General features: G+C 36.7%; 2 protein-coding genes across 2 annotated transcripts in view; both read left to right on the top strand.

Annotated features, from left to right (window-relative positions):
- LOC150103131 (general transcription factor II-I repeat domain-containing protein 2-like) overlaps positions 1-22,999 on the top strand; it is a 41,344-nt gene that overhangs the window by 2,002 nt on the left and 16,343 nt on the right. The gene's annotated exons all lie outside the window — the stretch shown is intronic.
- The window catches only part of LOC150103130 (uncharacterized), a 607,032-nt gene continuing 593,864 nt past the window's right edge, over positions 9,832-22,999 (top strand). Inside the window, exon 1 of the mRNA XM_090397550.1 lies at positions 9,832-9,944. The gene's annotated coding sequence lies outside the window, so the exon portion shown is untranslated. The remainder of the gene's footprint in view (positions 9,945-22,999) is intronic.

Raw genomic sequence — 22,999 nt, 5'->3', positions numbered from 1 at the left:
GCCTTTGTTTGGTTTGATTTGAAGTATTGCAGAGAAAAGTTCTGCTTCTTTTATGCTTGGGAACCATAATGACTGTTTTGATTGTGGTCCAAGCGGTGGATCACGTTTTGTGAATTGAGGGAATATTTCTGTGTAGTTCTTGTAGAGAGTCTGCAAAGTATTGGTTAAAGTCATTTGCTAGTTGTTGGATAGGTTTTGCGTCTTTCATTAAGCTGTGTTTTATGGTTTCGGAGGCGGTGATGTTGGGAGCACAATCTAACATCTCGTTGATCAGATGCCAGACTTGTTTCATGTTGTTTTGTGCAGAGGTTAATTTGTCTCTGTAGTAGTTTCTTTTTGCATTTCCTATTTGTGTTGTAAGACGATTCCTTGTTATCTTATATTCGGTTTTTAAGGGCTCTGTTATTTGGATATTGCTTTAATTCTTTCCATAGAGCGTCCTTTATGCATTATTTAACATATTAAAAGAAAGACAAATACCAAATAATATCCTAAAAGCTCTCACAAGTATATATGAAAATAATCAAATACAAATAAGATTAAATCATGAGCTATCATATACAAGAGAGATAAACCAAGGGGTCCGACAGGGATGTCCCCTCTCAGCAACTCTTTTTAATATCTACTTAAATGAAATAATAATAAAATGGAGTAAAAATTTACATCAAGGAATTAAACTTTCACCTACAGTTAACTTAAACACTCTCCTCTTTGCAGACGACCAAATAATAATTACAAATTCTGAAGATAACTTACAGAAAGCTATTTTAAATCTAAATGAGATATCCAAAGATTATTGTATGATAATATCAACGGAAAAATCAAAAGCTATGGCCTTTAAAGGACAAGATCCAGCAAGAACTAAAATAGTATTAGATAACAAGATCTTAGAACAGGTGAATTCATTTAACTACCTAGGATGTATGATCACTTATGAAAATGAAAAAGAGATATAAACATAAAAATTGCAAAATATTTAAAAATAACAGGAGTAATTAACTCTATATTTAAACCAAACCTAGTTCAAAAACAAACCAGGCTAAAAGTATACAATACATTAGCGCTACCGGTCTTAATGTATGGAAGCGAAATCTGGACAATAAAACAAAAAGACAAACAAAGATTAACAACAGCAGAAATGAAGTTTATGAGAAAAACTGCAAAGTATACCCTATTTTTGATCACAAAAGAAACGAAGATATTATGAAAGAATTAAACCAAGAACCAGTAATTGAAAAAATTAAAAAATATAAACATAGATGGATGGAACACGTTCAAAGAATGAAAACAGAAAGATTACCAAAACAAGCCTTAAAGTACAAGCCATTAGGAAAAAGAAAACCAGGACGTCCTCTTAAACGATTCAACGATGACTTCTAAGGCCGGAACAGGCCATACTAGGCCTAAATCCTTGATACGTATGATGATGATGATGACTATTTCTTCGTCTATTATTGTTTTGTGTTGCTTTTCTTCTGTGGGGCATTGCAGGGATATTGTCTTGGTGTGCAGGTTTAGAGACGTGAAGTAATGATCTGCTACTTTGCATTTTATGACTGATGCAGCATAACTGTTTGGTGGTGCTCGGATGTTTATATGATCTAGGCAGGAAGCAGTGATAGTATTTCCGAATATTTCCTCTCTAGTACATGATGTTATTGTTGGTATTAGATTAGGGTGTCTAGGTCTTGTACAGTATTGTTCTGATTTTCGTTTGCAATATTTATGTTTATGTCGCCGATTATCATTAGGTATTCAGTTGAGCATATTTCTTGGCGTGAAAGCCAGCAATTGAGTCAGTGCAAGAATTTTATCGTGTTTAAGTTTGGTGGCCTGTAAATTGCATTTAGAATTATGGGATGCTGTCTATTTGTGGTATTAGTGATTTGGAAGCAAAGGTTTCAGCATGCCCAAATTGATAGGCCGTTTCTTTTGCTATTAATTTATGTTCGATAAATATTAATATTCCACCCCCTCTTTTTGTTTGGCGGCATGATCTATGTTGTTAGAAGCCTGAAATTTGGAAAGCAGTCGCTTCGTCATTAGTTATGGATACTTCTGTTAGGACCAATATATCAATAATACCGGTGTAATTTCAGATAAGCCTGTAACAATAACCAATGTTTTCGGATGCTTCTGATGTTAATATGCAAGATTGAGAGTCCTCTCGCTTGTACTATGTGTTGTTTCCATGCATCAAGCGAGTCGAAAGTACAATTGCTGACGTACTGGTGTAATTACATCTATCTGATGGTTCACATTCATTTTTGTTGTGTTGAGGTCTTCTTTTTGAACTAAATTGGAGTTTTTTGTTTCACTCTGGCAGCCTATCTATGTCTTCCGAGCTTTTTACTTGTATTGACTTTGAAGTTTGTGACTTTCTCAAGAGTATCTTGCCATCTTTGATCCACAAAAATTGATAATTTTTTTCTGTTTTTTGCTTTTCTTGCTTGGTACAACAGATTCTGATTGAAAGGTGTTAAATACTCAGAGCGAAAGAGTGGTGTATTGTCTTGCGTTGCGTTAAAGTCCTTGACAACTGGTTTTTTCAGTCTGTTGGTTTTTATAAGATTGTCTCTTGTAGCCTTGCTTGTCAGACGAACTACGACTGGTGCAGGTCGTGGCGAGCCTTGTTTTTTGTTCTTCCTGGGAATCCGATTTATGGTCTGAATATCATTATGCTGTAGGGGGATATCAGTTGCATGGCCTAACTTTAAAACTACATCTCTGAGAGTTTCTGTGGATTCAGTTTCTGGAAGACCGTTTATGACATGGTCTTCTTTATGTTGTTGTTGATTTAAAAGTTCGTATTGTAGTTTTAGGGAATTAAATTCTTGACGGAGTTCGGATGTGTCTTTTATCAATTTGTGTTGCCTGTCAGTTAGTACGTTCTGGTTTTAATGTATTTTACCGTTTGTAAGACTTCTTCGTCTGTTGTATTATTAAATTTAACACACTTTTCATATTCGCTAATTTTTTTTGTTATTTGTTTATTCTGTTTATCAAATAGTTTTTGGACCAGATCTACTAAGCTGGCTTTTATATTTTCTAAACCTTTTTCTAGTAAAATTTACGGAATTCAAATGATCAGACTCACCGGTATTTTGTTGTCTGTTCAGTTCGTCGTCCGATTCTGTGTCCAGCGTAATCAGTTGTGCCGTGGGTGGCGGCGTTTCTTTGTTCTTTCTGCAGTTTAGGCACTTCCATTCTTCTCATTTGGCATTGGATTTGCGTTGCGAGGTTGTTTCTGAAAGTCCGGAACATGGTGAAGATTTCTATGGCATTTCCTGCAGGTTATATGACTTCTGTCGGACGACAATTCCTTCTGGCACTTGTTGCACTTCATGACTCACGTTTCTTCCCTTGGATAGCTGTAAAGATGGCAACGTCCTTTGTTCTATACTCGTTAGCGACCACGGTGAACTCTTCAATTTTCAGCACACTCAGATTTTGGATTCCACTTGGCCTTAAGCGGTACACCGAGACGGCTCAGATGTGCCGCCATCTCGTGGTCCCTAACCCTAACACAATATATTTAATGTCTGAAAGAATGTGGGTTCTACGGTCGATTTTCTTGAGTTTACGGGACGAAAAACCCGAGTTTCCGGGAGGAAAACCCTCTTGCCCGTACCAGAGATCGACTAACTCGGGAACCGGTCGAAAAAAGGCTTAGAAAAATTTCCTCTAGTCGCCGACTAGACTCAAAACCACGTCTCTTTCTTCGTGCGGCCAAGCGCCGTGGTGTGCAAACGCCATATCCACTGAGCTACACAAGCTCTAATAATAATAATAATAATAATAATAATAATAATAATAATAATAATAATAATAATAATAATAATAATAATAATAATAATAATAATAATAATAATAAATTCACACCACTTTATTCCATTGCAGGGAAGTAATAATCGACCTCATGTTAGCCATATCTTTAAGAAAACTCTATGTGACATTTGCTTTCTGTTGATCTGTAGATGAAGAAGACCATTTCTTCTGTATTCTAGACCTGAATACGACAGATATTTTCAGAAATCCTGTGTTTGCAATCTGAACTAGTATAATTGTATAAAGGTTGCGCATGATGTACAGTGTATTTATTAAATTGTAAAGTAAGGTAAGATCTCGAGAGTCTCGAGATCTTCAGTTTCCTGTGTCTAATATCGAACATATTTTATTATTACTATTTTTTTTTAAAAACCTGTTTATTTAATTTTTATTAACATCTACCATAGTTGAGGTTTCGTTCACGAATTACGTAATTTCAGATTAGAAAGCAACTTTTTATGATTTGCTAAAAAGAAGACGAAATTCTCGGGTTTTTTTTTTTGCTGTTGTTGTTGTAACTTGTATTGTAAACATTCGGTAAATATTTGTTTGTTATTAAGAAAAAAAAAAAAGAAGATAAGAAAATTCTTAATCATCTGTGAAGGAGTAATTTATTCTCATCAATATAACTAAAGAAATGAAATAAAATTATGAAAATTATAGATTAAGTTACTTAAGCGAGTAATTAGGGCTACAAGATCTCCGTCTCCTCTAATGCATTTTATTTGGGAATAAAGGGCGGCTGAGGATTCTGAATGTAGGTTAAGTGGTAGGTAAATTTAGCTGTTATAAGTTTGCTCGTTTAATGACAGAAACATTAATTTTTTGGAGATTCAAAATCTTTAAAAAAAAATAAAAATAAAATAAAAGAATGACAACACAATAGGAAAGGTAAGTGTTGATACTTCGGGGGGGGGAGCATAAACCGTTTACCGTTATTATTATTATTATACGGGTACTTTAATGGAGTCTGAAGACTCATCGTGGGAGACCCAGTCTATCCGCACAATCTATCATACCTCTTCTTGAATCCATTAACAGACAAAGGACTCACAAGTGACTATGGCAAAACATTCCACTCATTCACATCTCTCCAAGCAAAAAATCTAGTCTTCACAGCTAACTTAAATGATTCTATTATATCCCCTCTTCTTTCCCTCTCAACCAACTTCTGCAATCTACACAATCTAACCTCACAGAGAATATTCCGCAGACCACTCATCACCTTGGTCACTTGCCTCTTAATCCTCTCTACCACTTCATCATCCCCAAGAAACCCAGGGGACCAGACTTGAGTGCAGTAATCGAGATGTGGGTGTCTCAATTCTTATAAAAAGGTAAAATAATTCCATATCTCTACTTATTAACGTATTCAATAATAGCCAAGTAATCTAAGGGGCTACCTTAGCATTATGTCCTCTAAACTTTAACTGTCTGTCTAACACCATCCCTAAATCTCCAGATTCATCTAATTCCTGAAGTACAGGACCGTCAATGTCTTACACGGCTTGTATTCTATTTATCCTAAAATGCATAAGTTTACATTTCTCAACATTAAACTGACACCCATTAAAGTTTTCCCATATTGACAGCCTATTTAAATAGTCCTGAAAGCTCTTCCCAACGCTCTGATTAACTATTACTCTACCTAATTTCGCATAATCAGCAAACAACTGAATACTTCCTTACAGATTTTTATCTATATCATTTATGTACAAATTAAACAACAATGGTCCCAATACTGAACTAGGGCACACCACTACTCACATGTTTCCCCCTCGATTCTGCTCCTCAGTACACCACTTTTTGATATCTGTTCAGTGGCTAGCCACCCTTTTATCCACTTAACCAGGTGTCATATCCATTCCCATTTGTTCTAATTCGCGTAAAGTGTTAAATGTGGTATTGTGTCAAATGCCTTTGCAAAATCATTGTATAATCATTTCCTTCATCTAACTCAGCTCTTAATCTATCACGAAAAGTTAGTAAATTACTAAGGCATGACCGACCCTTCACCAGAAAGCCATGTTGACCTTTATACAGTATCATGTTTTATTTTTATCAATTTTTCTAGTGCTTTTACCACCACGCGTGAGATATTGATTAAGGATCTCATAATATAATCATTTGCTACTGCAGTCTTAGAACTTCCCATGCAAAGGAATTGTTTTGCTTTCTTTCCACTCCCTTGGAACTCTGCAAGTGCTGAGACTTAAGCATTCTAGTCAAAGGTACTGCCAGTTCCTTTGCACATTTCGCAAAACACTAGCTAATATCCCATCTAATCATACACAGCTGTATTTACATTGAGATGCTACAATATCCTAAGAACCTCCAATTCATCACCTCTGTTCCCACATTAGTATCTGTCACATTGCTTAAAGCAGTAACATGACAAGGATGATATGCCCTTGCAAAACAGTCAATCAGTAACTAAACTATTTTATCCGCATTTGTCTCCTGCTGATCCTCATCACTCATTAAGGTTCATCTTCCTCTTACTTGCCACATTACGAAACAACTCTTTGCGATTTCCTTTGGCCTGCTTTTCTATTCTTTTCACAATCTGATTTTGCCTTATTTGCCATTCTGATCACAGCATTTTCTTCTTCTGCAGCTCGTGTATAAGTGTATAATGATATCACTTATCCATCTAACTCTCACCCGATTAACCCTCCTTACCCCTTCCCTGGCTATACTATGTAATTCTACTTCCTCTAAATGTCTCTACATATATTATGACCCTTAACTAGGCTGACCATATTTCCTTGGCACGAAAACGGGACATCGGGATGGCAAAAACGGGACGGGGGTTATGTAATATTTTGTATTCATGAAAGACTAAGAAAAGTAAAAATTGTTTTATTACATAAACATATTGAGCTTACCATTATTCTTCAGTTACAGAACTGATACAAAAATTTAGGTTGACGTCAAGAGTGGGAACTGTATATCGTGAAATGAATACTTCTCCAATGAAGTGATCTTATGCAGCAAATTTCGTCTTTCAACACCTTAATCATAAAACTACTCACACTCCACGCAGCGACGTAGCTAGGGGTGCAGAGGCGCCGGTCCGCCCAGTGCGGCAAAAGCTCTAGCTACGCCACTGACTCCATGACACAATTTTGTCTTACAACTAACATAGCCCTCATTGTCTCAACACTAAATCTAGATTTCTTCTTTGACCATATACTGTTCATAACAAAAAATATTCTCTCAACAGGTGCTGTACTTTCTGGAAGACAAAGAATAAACTCTACAATATTACAAAAGTCTTTAAAGTCTAGGCGTTTTTCGCTCATTTCAGAAAAAAATCTGTACCCATCTATCAGATACAGTAACGCGTCTTTATTCCATGTATCCAACTGCCTCACAATTATAGATATTATGAGGGTCTACTGATCGAATACATGAGTTTTTCCTGTTTCTCTCTCTGTGTGTGTGATGAGTTCCTCGTTTCGGCTGTCCTGTATTTCGTTCCATTTAGGTGTCTTTCTTAGTAACACCCACATGAATTTCTCAGTGTTTCTTAAACTGCACTTCCACTTGTTGACATATTCTAGCTGGTTTCATAGAAATTCTCAACATCAACTACCTCAAAAAACTTACTCTCGTTAATTTCTCCTGAATCTACAAACATTTTCAGTTGTTCTTTGATATCAGTAGTTACAAACACTTTACTTTTTTCTGGAATCTAAATTGTTTACAAGATTTTCAGTGTTCATGCCTACTTCTGTAGCCGAAATATTCTGATTTGGCACGTGCGGAAGAATATTTTGGTTTATAAATTTTATTTATAAATGTCGACAAGCAGTCATTTGCGCGAAAACTTTGGTTGTGACACACAGTATGATAAGCAACAGGAGCTTCACTTGCTGCAATTTTATCGCTTTCACTATCACCATCACGTCTCACCATAAATTAGCTGATGTTTTTAACCGAAGCCAGAGTCTTTGCAGCATCCTCATGTTTCTGGCTATATAGATGTTGGTTTTTATGTCACTTCTGCCTCCATGAGAAACGGAAAAATGGACATTACAATATTGGCATACCACTTTTGTTCCATCACTACACAGTTTGTCCAGTTTAATAAATTTGAATTCTTTCAGGAGATCGTCATTAAAACTGCAGTTTCGCCTCTTTGACATTGCAAGGATAGATTTAAAGCTTTAAAAAATAAGACTTAAAACTTTTAAAAATATGAAATTTAAACCACCGGCATTGAATAACCAACCCACCGGTTAGCATAAGGGCAAAACAAAAACGAAAGCTACAGCAGAACAGACCCCGCGTCTGAGACGCGCAAGTGTTGCCAACATGTATTTTTTTTATTTTCTCTGAATAAATCACTGCAGATATCAATATTTAGTATCGAACAACGCGACTCCATGTTTATACAAATTACTGGTATCCATGATATAGATATACGATTATAGGTTATTAAGAATAATTTATGATTGACCAATATTAAAGTATATTTATAGTTTTTAACTAAAAATGAGATAAAACTGACATTTTTATTAAAACGACGGGACTACCGGGAAATACGAAAAAAATGGTACTGTCCCATTCAAAACGGTATGTATGGTCAGCCTACCCTTAACTATATCCCATCCACTACTAATATCCTTATCAAGGAGTGTTTTATGCAATTGTACAGATAAAATCTTGTAGTTACACAAATACCCCTTCTTGGTAGAATATTCCTCATGTTTTACAATCTCCCAAGTCATGGCCGCATGGTCAATTTCATCAATTAGAGGAAATGTGGTCACCTTAGTTATCGATAGCTCTTCTGATTCAATGACCATGTCCAATACTCTCTTACTCCTAGTCCCCTTTAGCACCTTCTGCCTTAAGTATTATCTCTTTGCAGGTGTATAAATTGTATTTCCTTCCTGCAAAGTGCTCTTTCTTCCTTCCAGTCTATATCTCTAGTTGAAGTCTCCCATAACAATCAGTCGACCTATAAAATCCCGTGAAGTTTCGATAGTAAGCTTTCTTGTATATTATTTAATCTTTCAGAAAAATAATTGAAACCTCGTGTAGAGCATATGTCATAAAATCTTCTGTTTTCAAGTTTCTTTGTTTACAGCCAGACTTTTGATAGCATTTTGTCTTATTTTTTCTTATTTATTAAACCAGATAGCCCATTTTTAATGCAACTTCTGCAGTTTCTCCCTAGTTCTTTTATTATTATTACTTTTTTGTGTAGGGCCTGTGTAGCTCAGTGGATGTGGCGTTTGCACACCATCGCGCTAGGCCGCACGAAGGAAGTCTTGGTTTCGAGTCTAGTCGGCGACTAGAGGAAATTTTTCTAAGCCTTTTTTCGACCGGTTCCCGAGTTAGTCGATCTCTGGCACGGGCAAGCAGGTTTTTCCTCCCGGAAACTCGGGTTTTTCGTCCTGTAAACTCAAGAAAATCGACCGTAGAACCCACATTATTTCAGACATTAAAATATATTGTGTTAGGGTTAGAGACCACGAGATGGCGGCACATTTGAGCCGTCTCTCTTCACTGCGTACCGCTTAATTAGTGATAGCCTTGGGCCATCTGTCTCTGATTGGGTACCAGTGGAGATTGAACTGCCCACTCAGTCTCCAAAAAGTTAGATAGGGCTAAATGGCCTCGCCTACTCCCGTATATACGGGAATAAAAAAGGCATTAGCTGATTTTTTTTTTATTTTTTTACTTTTTTGTGGTAATATGAGCTGCTTTACGAAATTTGTATATTTATTCTATGATATTTGAGAATCCAAGGTAATTCTGTTAATTTTTGTTTTTAAGTTGCTGAGAAAATTTATATCTGAATATATATTTGTCCCATTTATATTGCATTTGCGTTGATTTTTTGTTCCCCATTAAAGTGTCTTAGATGATGAAGTTGAAATCAAAAATTTTAAATTACTAATCTTCGCTTTAACCTGTATATTGAACAAATTTAGGTGTAAACTGTATTTTTTTACCGGTAGAGGGTATGCTAATTAATCCAGTTGAAAGGCGGCGAGTATGAACTGTTTGCTTATGTTGTAATGTTATTTGTATAAGTTGTGTTTTTAATGTTTTATTTTTTAAATGTTGAACATTAATTAAATCAGAATATTCGAAAGAAGGTATTATAATAACTCCAGGAATTTACATTTCCGTTTACATTTGTTTCACGCTATTAATTTAATATTTTTCACTGAATTATTTGTTTAGTATTGTTAGTAAGCAACATGAAATCGAAGCATTTGCTCGATGTGCTGTGATGTTTGCTGCTTTGGGAAGATAACAGGTTTTACATGTGTATTTCAAAATGTATAACATATGCTTAGACAGTACATATAAAAGAATAGTGAGCATTTGAGCGAATGAGTGGTGGTCAGTTTATTTTTAAAGGCCTATTTATAGAGGACTAGATCACGCTTCCTATACTTATTCACACTTTGATAGCCTGTTGGTGATGATAAAATTTTGATGACAAAAATCAAAATTATTTTTGACCACAAGAACTATAGGAGAATGAATGACTACTGTTTGGGTTTTTTAGTCAAATTTATTTTTAAAAAAAGTTAGTATAACTTAGTTTTAAAATAAATTTGACCAAAAAAAATCCACATAGTAGTCATTCATTCTGTTATAGCCTTCTGTTGGATTATTGTGTAAAGGAAGCAGAGACGAGATCAAGATGTATTTGTATTAGAATTCAGGAAGCTGACTACCCATGATGATAATTACATGATACATTCAAGGAACTGGAAGGAATGCTGACATCAAAAATTCCATATATTTAAGTCATGTAATACAGTTTAATGAAGTTCCTCTTCATGTAACTCTCTGAAAACAGAGAGCTGTTCTCTCTTATTTTATTCATGCATTTTACGTAGAAATATATTATGAGCTGTTAATTATTTTATAAGAACTGCCCTTTTCTTTAAAATAGCATCTGAACATTTTTTTCATTTATTTAAGAACAATATGGGAATAGAATACACACATCACTGAGAATTATAAAGAACAGTAATAATAACATAAATGCTGTTTAAGTTTTGTGAAATTAAAAATGTTTGAACGTGGCAGTTGTGATGTTTTAATATTGAATTCATTTGGCATCAGGAGCCTGGAAAAGGTATTTATTGTTATGAGACAATGCAGAGAGTTGGGGAAACTGGATAATCAAGGAAGGAATGGGAAAAATGTCAGCTATGGTATGCAAACACGATAAAGATATGAATGGCTTTGAACATGGCGAGGGGGTGGGAAAATGTGCTTTGGATTTGAAAATTTTGAGTATATGTCGGGATGAAAAAGAAAAGTTCAACAATGCCAAATGGATTATATAACTAATTATAAATAATAATCTAGATGGTAATTTGTTAAGTCTATACACAAATGCCAGTACCATCAGAAACTAAGGGGTTGAGTTTGTTTCTTTATAGAATACATTATGGCCTAGATTGTTGGCATTGTGAAATCTGACTTTCACAAGCAGTTATGGTAACCATGAAGGTAACAATGTCCCATGTAGCAGTGAGTTTGAGGCTATCTGGTGTGAAGTGGAGGTTAACAAAATGAAATATATGGTAGGATGTTGCTACAGACCTGGTGTCTCGGTTGCAGGGAATGAAGAAATGCATCACCAATTTAGCCTTATTGGTACTAAATGAGTGATCGTTATGAGTGACTTTAGTTATCCAAACATTGATTGGGTTGAAAAGGAATTTATTGAATTGTCACGAGACAACTTTCTCAAGTAGCATGTGAAAGAAGGAACTCAGGGTCAAAGAGTGTTAATTTGTTCGTAGTGTTAGAAGGAGTGTCTGTTAAGAATGACTAATTTATTCTCATTTAGTGAGTGATCATGCTGTGCTTTCTTGGGAAGTATATAATTATATTGATGTTCTTGTTAGAACAGATTACACGCTGAACTACAAAGCTGGAAATTATGATCAACTTAGGAGAATACTATCTTTGGGCTCATGGTATCAGTTACTAATTGGAAAAATGTCAGCAATGTATGGGAATCTTTGAAAAAGTACTTAAATGAGGCGGTATCTGAATGTATCCCTAGTGTTCGAAGAATAAATAGATTGGGAGTGAAATGAATTTGCACACTTATTAACCAAGAGATATACACGAAGATGATGTGGAGAGAATATTGTGAGAATAAGATTGAGAAGAATTATGAAATATATTAAGCTCAGGCCAGAAAAGTACCGAGTATTGTGTGGAAAGCTAAATCAGAGTATGACAAGAAATTGGCTATTCAAGCTAAAGGCAATCCAAAAGAATTTTATTGTTATGCCACAAGCAAAAGGAAGAATGAATGTGGAAGAATAATTTTATTGAATGCAGATGGTACTCTAGTGTCAGAAGCTAATGAGGTTGTTCAGTTAATGAGTGCTCACTTTGCTAACATATATCAACCAGGTGTATGTAACATGGTGCACAGTGCTACTGCTACATTGGGTGAAGGGTTAGAGGTGTATGAAAATGAGTTTGAAGCTGTTTGCATAACCTGGATAAGAATTTGTCAATAGGGACAGATGGAATATCCGCACGTTTGCTAAAGGAATATTTAACTTTATTGGCTTTCACATGTTTGTATAACTGGAGTCTCAGCTCAAGAATGATACCTCAGGAATGGTAGGAATGTATAATAGTTCCATTGTACAAGGGTGGTGTCAAATTTGATGTATCTAACTGTTGACCTCTCAGTATCTCTGATGTGGTAGTGAAGATTTTAGAGAAGTTGGTAAGAGCTAACATACAGAAATGGGTAAACAAGCTGTACTCTGCCAGAAGCAACATGGGTTTACTAAAGGAAGGTCATGTTTTAGCAATTTGCTCATTTTTTTAAACCACGAAATTTGGTCCATTTTATACGATATTTTGTGCATTGCTGCGGATAAAGAATTAAAAAAAGTACGAGTATGACACGTCAAAAAATTTGAGAATTTAAAAAAGAACTCAAACTCGAAACCACAACTTCCTACCGACATGGTAGTCAACCTTTCGTCAATTAGTTTGAAACCTGAAGCCCTCGACGCTTTCTCAGGTGGCCACAACTTCACCATTGCGCCCAGAAAAATACCTGCTGAAGACATTATGATACAAATTGAACGTGGGATACGACACCTTCAAACCATGTCTCCAACGATATTAGACTGGATGTGGCTTGTGTTCTGACCAAAGCAAACCTCCAAAAACCAACATGCCCAATAAGGAAATTAAATCTATGAGAATTAAAGAAAAACAAGGAAATAATATTCGCCAAAGTGGATAAAGGAAACACCACAGTATTGTTTAACCAAATGGATTACACAGGTAAGCTGAATGCTCTATTGTTAGATTGGGCCACTTACCTCACTATCGAGTACAATCCCACAAACTCACAAATTAGAAAACTCCACAGGCTCCTTAAGAAGGTTACTTACTTCTTGGTCTGTAGAAGTAAAACCGTTTAACTCCATACCCCCCCCTCCCTGTATATATGGACTCCCAAAAATACATAAAGAAAATGTGCCATTATGTCCCATGGTGGATGGCATTGATTTCCCTACATGCAAACTAGCTAAACATTTGGCCCAAGCTCTCACACACTATACTAGCAACACACCTTCACACATAAAAAACTCAGCCCGCTTCAAAGCCAGCATAGAAAACCTTACACTCAAACACACTGACGTAATGGTCAGTTTTGATGTCTCCACCTTATTCACAAATGTCCCACTCAAAGAGTCCTTAGAGCTTATCCAAGCTAAGTTTCCTCCTGATATCACAGCCCTATTTCAGTTCACAATGAACTCAGGCTATTTTGTTTGGCAAGGAAAATTCTACAAACAGATAAGAGGAGACAGCCATGGCTTCTCCACTCTCCTCACCCTCGGCCAAATTTTATATGGAGACTTTTGAAGAGAAAGCCTTAAACTCTGCCCCACAAAAATCAACCATATGGCTTCGCTATGTTGATATGTGTTCGCTATTTGGCCACATGGCTTCGATGCACTCCTCTCCTTCCTAACACATTTAAACAACCAACATCCCAGAATCAAGTTCACCCTGGAAGAAGAAAAAAACAACTGCCTTCCTTTCTTAGGCACACTAGTCACCCGCCAGCCTGATGGAACCTTGGTTTTCTCAGTTTATAGAAAACCCACCCATGCAGGCAGATACATTCACCAACAATCTCCCTCCCACAACAATATGGAGTTATTAAACACTATACAACAGGGCTAAACTAGTCTGTTCAAATGACAATGCCCTAACCACTGAACTAAATCACATTCTCAACACTTTCTCAGCCAATGGCTATCCCCCCCCCCCCCCCAAAAAAAAATCCAAAAAATATTGAAACCAATAAACCACAAACCCCCCCCCCCCTTCAAAACAAGGATTTCTCTAAATCCATCACCATTCCCTATATCTGAGGCACCTCGGAAAAAATTACAAAAATCCTAAAAAAAAACATGACTTCTTGTTACAGACCATATAAAAAATTGGCATCCCTTATCCGCTCCACTAAAGACCCCCCTCCCCTAGACCTACCTGGTGTATACCAGGTCCCTTGCAGCTGTAAACTGTCCTACTTTGGCCAAACAGTCAGGACAGCTTATATCAGAATTTCAGAACACAGGACTACATCTGATTTCACCAATACAGCCACTCTGGTCTTGCAGACCATGCACTGGATACCTGCCATAGAATATGGTGGAAGAAAGTCACTATAATACACCGTAGTAAATTCAAATATGAAAGGCTATTCAAGGAATCGGCCTCAGCCCTAAGAAACAATCCAGACCTCAACAAATTTGGTTGCATGAGACTGTCCCAAATTTGGGAAACCTACATCAGAAGACCTTCAGCCCGTTCGGCCAAGAATACCAATATCGCCTGCTAGGGGACGCCATCAGGACTTTTTGGAGAAAGAATAGTTTCCTGCTTCGTCCTCATTTACTGTGTTGTACTTGCGTGCACTTGTCTTTTTTCAGGTTCCTGTGAAAATGGCAACGTCACGTTGTCGAAATGTTGGAAGTGTATTAAAATTTATTTTAATGTATATTCTATTGTACATTGTAATTTCCTTAAGCTATTTAGTAAGAATGTATAACCAACGTCTAAGCCTTTCCACGAAGATATGCTATGATAATACAGTAAACCCTCGATTTAACGGACTAATAGGGGCTAAGGGGTGTCCGTTAAATTGCAATTTTTTAAAATAAAAATATCTTTAACATTATACTGCAATTTTATCAATATTATAACAAAAAAATTGTTTTACACACAATTTTCGCACTTTTAGATAAGTTAATGTTCAATGTTGAGGCACATGGTTTAGATAATCCTGCTTTGATAAAACTATCAATTTTTTTTTTGAACTTTTGAATTCTGCTGTTTTTTATAATTAACTCCCTAAAATTACGAAAATGTATGTAATAAAACTGCTGCAGAAAGTCACACCATGCGACAAAAGAACCAATTATAGTGTGATTGGTGCGATCACATCCTAATCATTCGCCGAACATGTTTTATGAGCTGTGACTCATTTATATCGGCTAAATTACTACAGTGTTTTTCCAACATATGATGGCCTATTTGCCAAAATTTGTTAAAAATAACAGGAAATTAATAACAAAAAATAACCTGTTAATTTAATTATAAGCAAATCTAGGTTAAAAGAATTTTAAAATTAACAGGGTGTTAATTTTCACATGTGACAAACGGATCGGAAATTTTGTCCGTTAAATCGAAGGTTTACTGTATTGGATTTTTCTAAGGCATTTGATAGGATACTACACAAAAGGCTGTTTCATGAACTGGAGAATATAGGTCATTCTTGTAGATAAACTTATATGTTGGTTACACATGACTTTAAGTATTTGAAGAAATGACAACGTGTACTAAAATTATTTAAAAAAACTTTAATCAATACCTTTCTATATTTCAGCAATGTTGCATTGCCATCTTCTGGGAATATTAAACTATGATATGTGCATGCAGGCACTAACAATGAGCAAATGAGGCTGAAGAAGGCAAGTGGTGTTGGTCCTAGAGTCCTAAAGGTGCCCCCTAGCAGGCTAAATTGTCTTGGCTGTTAGGCTGATGTTATAAGGATGCGAGCTTCCCAAATTTGGGACAGTCTCATGCACCCAAATTTGTTGAGATTTGGGAAGTTTTATAGAGCTGAGTCTAATTCCAAGAACAATCTTTCATATTTATATTTGCTCTGGTGTAGTAAAGTGGCTTTCTTCCAGCGTATTTTATGGTGGGAATCTAGTGCATGATCTGCAAGTCCTGAACAGCTGTATTGGTAAAACTGGATGTAGTTTTTGTGCTTGGAAATCCTGATATTAGCTTTCTTGCTTGTTTGGCCATAGTAGGACAGTTTACAGCTGCAAGGGACCTGGTATACACCAGGTAGGTGTAGGGGAAGTGGATGGTCTTTGAAGCAGATCAGGGATACCAATTTCTTATGTGGTTTGTGACAGGTAGTCAGCTCATATTTTTTTTAGGATTTTTGTGAGATTTTCAGATGTGTCCCAGATATACGGAATGGTGATAGATTTAGTGTAATCTGTTAGGAAGGGGTAACTGTTTTTTATATTTCCTGGATTTTTTGGGGGTTGTAACTATTGGCTAAGAAGGTGTTAAGGATATGCTTAAGTTCAGTAGTTGGGCATTGTCTGAACAGATTAATTTAGCCCTGTTATATAGGGTTTTTTTATAATCCCATATTGTTGTGAAGGGGTGTGTGAGATTGTTGGTGACTGTATCTACCTTCAATGTATGGGTCGGTTTTCTGTAAACAGAGAAAGCCAGGGATCTATCAGGCTAGCATGTAATCAGTGTCTAGAAAAGGGAGACTGTTGTTGTTTTCTTTTTCCAAGGTGAACTGGATTCTGGGGTGTTGATTGTTTAAGTGTGTTAGGAAGTTGTGGAGTTTGTCTAAGCCATGTAGCCAAATAGAGAACACATCATCCATGTAGCAAAGCCAGACAGTGGGTTTTTGTGGGGCTTTTCTTCAAAAGTCTCTATAAAGAAGTTTGCTGGGGGGGGGGAGAGTGGAGAATCCATGGCTGTACCCTCTATCTGTTTGTAGAATTTTCCCTGCCAAATGAAATAGCCTGAGTTCATGGTGAACTGGAATAGGGCTGAGATATCGGGAGGAAATTTGACTTGGATGAGCTCTAAGGTATCTTTGAGTGGGACATTTGTGAATAAGGAGGAGATATCAAAACTGACCATTATGTCAGTGTGTTGCAGTGAGAGGTTCTCTATACTGACTTTAAAGTTGGCTGAGTTTTTAATGTGTTATGGTATGTTGCCAGTATAATGTATGAGCACTTTGGCTAAATGTTTGGCTAATTTGTATGTGGGGGGAATCATTGCCATCCACAATGGGATGTAATGGCACATTCTGCTTATGGATTTTTGGTAGTCCATATTCGGAGGAGGGGGGAGGGTCTACAGTTAAAAGGTTTTAGTTTGTTCATAACTTCTTCAGGCCAAGAAGTAACCTTCTTAAGGAGCCTTTGGAGTGTTCTCATTTGGGAGCTGGTGGGATCATATTTTCTGGGGAGGTAGGTAGAACGATCTAACAGTCAAGTTGAAAGCTTACCTGTGTAGTCTGTTTGGTTGAGAGCCACGGTGGTATTTTCCTTATCCGTTTCAGTGATTACTGTTTTGCTGTTGTTCTTCATTTTTTTTCATAGAGCTTTTACTTTTTCTTTATAGGTTGGTTTTTGGTGGTTTAGCTTTGGTAAGAACTCTGGCTACATCCAGTCTGATATTGTTAGCAATATGAATGGGCAGGTTGCAGATACTGCGTTCTACTTATATCATTATTTCTTCAGACAGTATTGGAGAATATAGGATTGGAATATAAACTGTTGACTGGATCAGTGATGATTGACAGACATATCAAAATGTGGTATACGGTGGCTGTGAATATGCCAGATTGAAGGTGACTAGTGGTGTACCTCAGGGTTCAGTCCTTGGACCATTGTTGTTTAATCTATACATTAATGACATTAGGAAGGGTCTAAAAGGGGATGTGCATTTGTTTGCTGATAATGCAAAGATATACAGAGCAATCAGGTATGCTACTGATATCCAGCACTTACAAAAGATTTGAATAGGCTGGAAATTTGGGGAAAAAAAATGGTCGTCCGTTAAATGTTAGTAAGTATAAAGTTATGCACTTTGGCATGATGAGCTTTCCTTCTCCATATTATATTAGTGGGGTTATGCTACAAGAAACTGATGAGTCTAGGGATCTTGCCATAATGGTTGATAGGAATTTGAAGTTCAAAGGTCACATAGCAAAAGTTGCAAATACAGCCCAGAGGATAATTGTGATGTTGAAGTGAATATTGGCATGTTAGGATAAGGAAGTAATTTTGCCTCTTTTATAAGGCCTTGATAAGACTGCATCTTGATTACTGTGTGCAGGTTTTGTCTCCCAGGTTCCAAGGGGATAAAGAAATTGTTGAAAGGGTGCAAAGAAGAGTTTAAAAAAATTATATCTGGATTATGGGATTTAGATTATGAGGACAGATTGAGAGTATGTGGATTAGGGATTCTGGTTAAGAGAAAGGGGGGGGGGGATGATATGATAGAGATCTATAAACTTTCGAATGGGTGTTATAGGATATTGTCTGAAAATTTTTCATTATATGAACGGTCTGGAGAGAACATGTGGGATCATCTACGGAAGTTAAGTTTGTTTGCAGTCAAGAAAGAGATAAGAGCTAGGTTTTTTTTCACAGAGCAGTGAATGAGTGAAATAATTTGCTTTTGGGGGGGGTAGTAAGTGCATCTGGTGTGAAGGATGTTGGAAGTTTTTTCCCCACTTGGTTAGACTATAATAAATTTAGTTTTGTCCTTTATCCAAGTGTAAGCAAACAAAGTTTGCACCTGAAGTATCTTCAGGACTGAGGCAACTCGTGGTAAAGGTGGACCAAGCTCTCATCACTCCTTGTCTCAGTATCTCCCATAATGCAAAGCACATCTCCTTATGGACATATTGTCAACATAGTGTAGCCAAAGTGTTGGTTTAAGAGTGGCTGTACTGATAGCTAGTTTTTCCAGGTGTTCTATGTAGAAGTTGGCTAAGGGATGAGCCCATCGCTGTCCCATCTAATTCTTTGTATATTTTCCCTTTCCATGTGAAATATCCTGTATGTATTTTGAATTTAAATAGTTCAAATATATCAGGGGGGAAAATGTGACTTTAGCAGATTAAGGATTTCAATTATTGGTACATTTATGAATAGTGAGGTGATATCAAAGCTCACCATTAAGTCTGAGCTTCTTAAGGTATGGTATTCTAAAATACTTTTTAGGTGGGAAGAATTCTTGACAAAGGAGGTAGAATTGTTTGTGAGAGTGGCTAGTACTGGCACATTGGATACATTCTTGGCACATTTAAATAGCCAACATCCAAAAATCCACTTTACAATGGAACTGGAAGCTAATTACTGTCTGCCTTTCCTGGATACACAATCACACATCTTCCAGATGATTCCTTATCATTCTCAGTTTTTAGAAAACCACATATTATTATTATTATTATAATAATAATATGTGGTTTTCTAAAAACTGAGAATATACAGGGAGATATTTGAACAATCACCATCACCCTTCTCAACAGTATGGTATCTTAAAAATGCTAACCCACAGAGGGAGAGCAATCTGTTCCAATGACAATGCTCTTGCTGCTGAACTGGCTCACTTATGCCACACCTTCTTGGCCAATGGCTATAATCCTCATAAGATAAAAAAATACTAAATGCTCCTAAGAAACCCCTCCCACTATCCACTACGAAGAACTACAACAAATAGTCACCATCCCATACATTAAAGGCACATCGGAAAAGATATCTAGAATTCTCAATAAACATCAACTAAGCACTGTATTCAGACTGTGTGTCAAATTAGCAACTCTCATACGTTCACCCAAGGACAGCATCCCTCCTTTATCACATCCAGGAGTCTACGAAGTTTTCTGCTCATGTGATCAAGCCTGCTACAGTCAAACAGGAAGAACTGTGAACATCTGCATCAGTGAATGAAGATACATCCAGCACTATGACAAGTCGGGCCTAGCAGACCATGCTTTGGATACCCCCCCCCCCTCTGCACACAGGATCAACTGGAAGAAAAAAGTACTGCACAGAAGCTTTTACAAGTCAGAAAGATTGTTTTTAGAAGCAACAAAAGCCTTAAATCATACTCTGAATCTCAACAAATATGGCTGTAGAAATTTGCCTAAGATTTGGGAAACAGTTATCTTAAGACATAACTAGTACCTGCTTTCTCTCTCTCTCTTTTTTATTTTTATTTTTTTTTAGGACTTTAGTCTTTGTATTGTTGCTACAATTTTGTTAAACTAATCCCTTTGTTACACTGTGTTGTTATAGTCTTGTGTACTGTGACAAACTGTGTTTTGTGCTCTGAAGATGCTGGTTATAACACCAGCAAAATATCAGCAATAAGTATTATGAATAATTATTTACTTATAATTCTATTTAATATTTTAAAAAAAAAATTAAATAGACTACTGTCAAAATTTAACAACTTGCCTTATATTGATGAAACAGGACACATGATTCCAATCTTGGGGGGGGGACAAGCAACACATCAATTTTGATAAATCAGACCTTTGAAATCTGTTCCTTACAACACACTGAAACTTGTATGAATGCAAATTTAAGGAGGACTGTGAAATTTAGTTTAATCATCCTAATCAAAACAATAATGATTGCCTAAAATCCCAAGAATATGGAAGGCAATACACTGGCTACCACCACCACCATGACCAATAGTTTTTCTTTTAATTTATTTGTCAAAAACATCTAGCCAAACAGATCACAAACCTCTAGCTTTAATGTAGTGTTTTTTTTTTCTCCCTCACTAAAACAGGACAGCAGTATTTAATGGTTGACTGAATTAGTTACTTTGGCATAGTATGTTTTGCCTGTCTCTTTGTGTGTCTACTCTACTCCAGATAATTACCTTAATATGAAGGTCAAAACCTTGGGTAATGATTTGTATTTATATTATATAGTTAAAACTTCATGATGTAGCCCATGAAGTTTTAACGGAGGCTCAGCTGTTGCTGTCACCCTCAGTGTGTGTGGGGGGTAATGAATGGCAATGCTGTAGCCCACGAAGTTAAGTGAGGCACTGCTGTTACTCCTCATATGAGATATGAGCAAATGAGTGGCTCTGCTCAGTGGTGGGATGAGCCTGCCATGGTGTAGAGCCAACCGGTTTTGAGAGTTCTTCTCAGTAGCAGGGTAAGCCTGTTACTGAGGGGAACAACACTGAGTTTTTGGAGTTTGACCTGTACTTGAACATTCAATAAAGGTTGGAACCAGTCTGGGTAGTGGCCCTTCACTGAATGCATAGAATTATACATGTTTGCAGGGAGATGTGCCTTACCACGAGTTGCCTCAGTCCTGAAGATGCTTCAGACGCAAACTTTGTTTGCTTACACTTGGGTAAAGGATTAAACTAAATTTATTATTGTCTAACCAAGTGGAAAATAAACTTCCAACAGTGTTCTCTAAATCCAGAGTAAATTAATAAGGTGGTACACCTTTTGGCAACTCGTATAAGTAAATATGACCTCTCCATTGCTTCTGCCTTAGTATCACCACTTTTGGGTCTGGCTCCCACTGATGAGACCTCAATAAAGGTCGAAACTGGTCTCTGGGTAGTGGTCCTTCTCTTAATGCGTAGCATTATACATATCTGCAAGGAGATGTGCTTTGCATTATGGGAGATGCTGAGTTAAGGAGTGATGAGAACTTGGTCCACATTTACTACGAATTGCCTCAGTCCTGAAGATACTTCAGCGCAAACTTTGTTTGCTTACACTTGGGTAAAGGATTAAACTAAATTTTATAGTCTAACCAAGTGGAAAATAAACTTCCTACTTCTGTTTTGGAGCCACCTTTATGTAATGGAACTATCTTACCCTCTTTTCACTCTACTTAGAACCTTGCCAGAACTGAGAATTAGATTAAATAACTTCGTCAGAACCACTGCCTGTTCACTTGCACATTCTCATAGCATGCGAGCATACATACTGCACAGGCCCACTGCTGTATTCACATTGATATTTTTTATTATACTGAGTTCCTCCAGTTCATCTACCTCAGTGCTCACATCTGTCACTTCAGTAACTGCAAAGTCACCACCTGGATGATAAGCCTTTGCAGTGTGATCACTTAGTAACTGAACTGTTTCTTTTGCTTCCGTCACTTTCCTACCATCAGCACTGGGTAAAGTTATCTTTCCATAATCATTCTTTCTCTTACTTGTACATAGTGACAAAACTCTTTTGGATTCACTTTGGTTTGCTTAGCTAATTTTCTCTGGAAATCTGTTTTAAACCTTCCTTACCATACTAGTTACCCTTTTTGCATGTGCTTTATATTTCTTCTGAGCATGCTGATTACCTTTTTGTTTATATTCCTTCCATACTGCTTTCTTGTTTTGCAGCTCCTGGCTTATATTGCTAGTCATCCACTTAATACCAACATACTTGGTTTATCTTCCTAACCCTGGGTATACAGTCTGATACTGCCTGGCTCAGACAATCCCCGACCACTTCGCACGCACTAATGATGTTCATTGCATGTAGCTTCTTATTCCATGGCACTGCACCAAGTAGCCATCTTTATCATAATCACGAGCTTTGTAGTTGCATATAAAAATCCTTTTTTGAAAATTTTGAAAATTTCTACATATTGAGCAACCTACCATAACGAGACTGCATGATCATTTTCCCTAGTTGGAGGCAAAGTTGCTACTGTATTTATAGTCTGATGCTGTTATCAGATCCAACACCTCTTGTCCCTTTCATCACATACTGTTTAAGGTGGTCATACCTTTAGTAACTGTATAAAATCCATTTCCATGGATTTTATACAGTTGTCCTTTCCTCCTTCCAGTCTATATCCTCATAGTTGAAGTATCCCATGATAATTTCTCAGCTTGCACTCATAGTATTAATCTGCTGATACCACCCACGTCTTCTGACCCCCCCCCCCTCCCAGGTCTATAGTAACAACCAAAAATATATTTTTTCTTACTGGCCTCTTACACCAGACGATCTCAAATAAACTATTTTATTCTGATCTACAATCTTCCTTAACTTCTATTTTTGTTGGTTGAA

This window comes from Typopeltis vanoorti, chromosome 9 (assembly GCF_054136105.1).
Source record: "Typopeltis vanoorti isolate ZY-2024b chromosome 9, IOZ_Tvanoo_1.0, whole genome shotgun sequence".
NCBI classification, from domain to species: domain Eukaryota; kingdom Metazoa; phylum Arthropoda; class Arachnida; order Uropygi; family Thelyphonidae; genus Typopeltis; species Typopeltis vanoorti.
The sequence above is the reverse complement of the archived record's forward strand: the minus strand, read 5'-3'. Positions and strand labels throughout refer to the sequence as shown.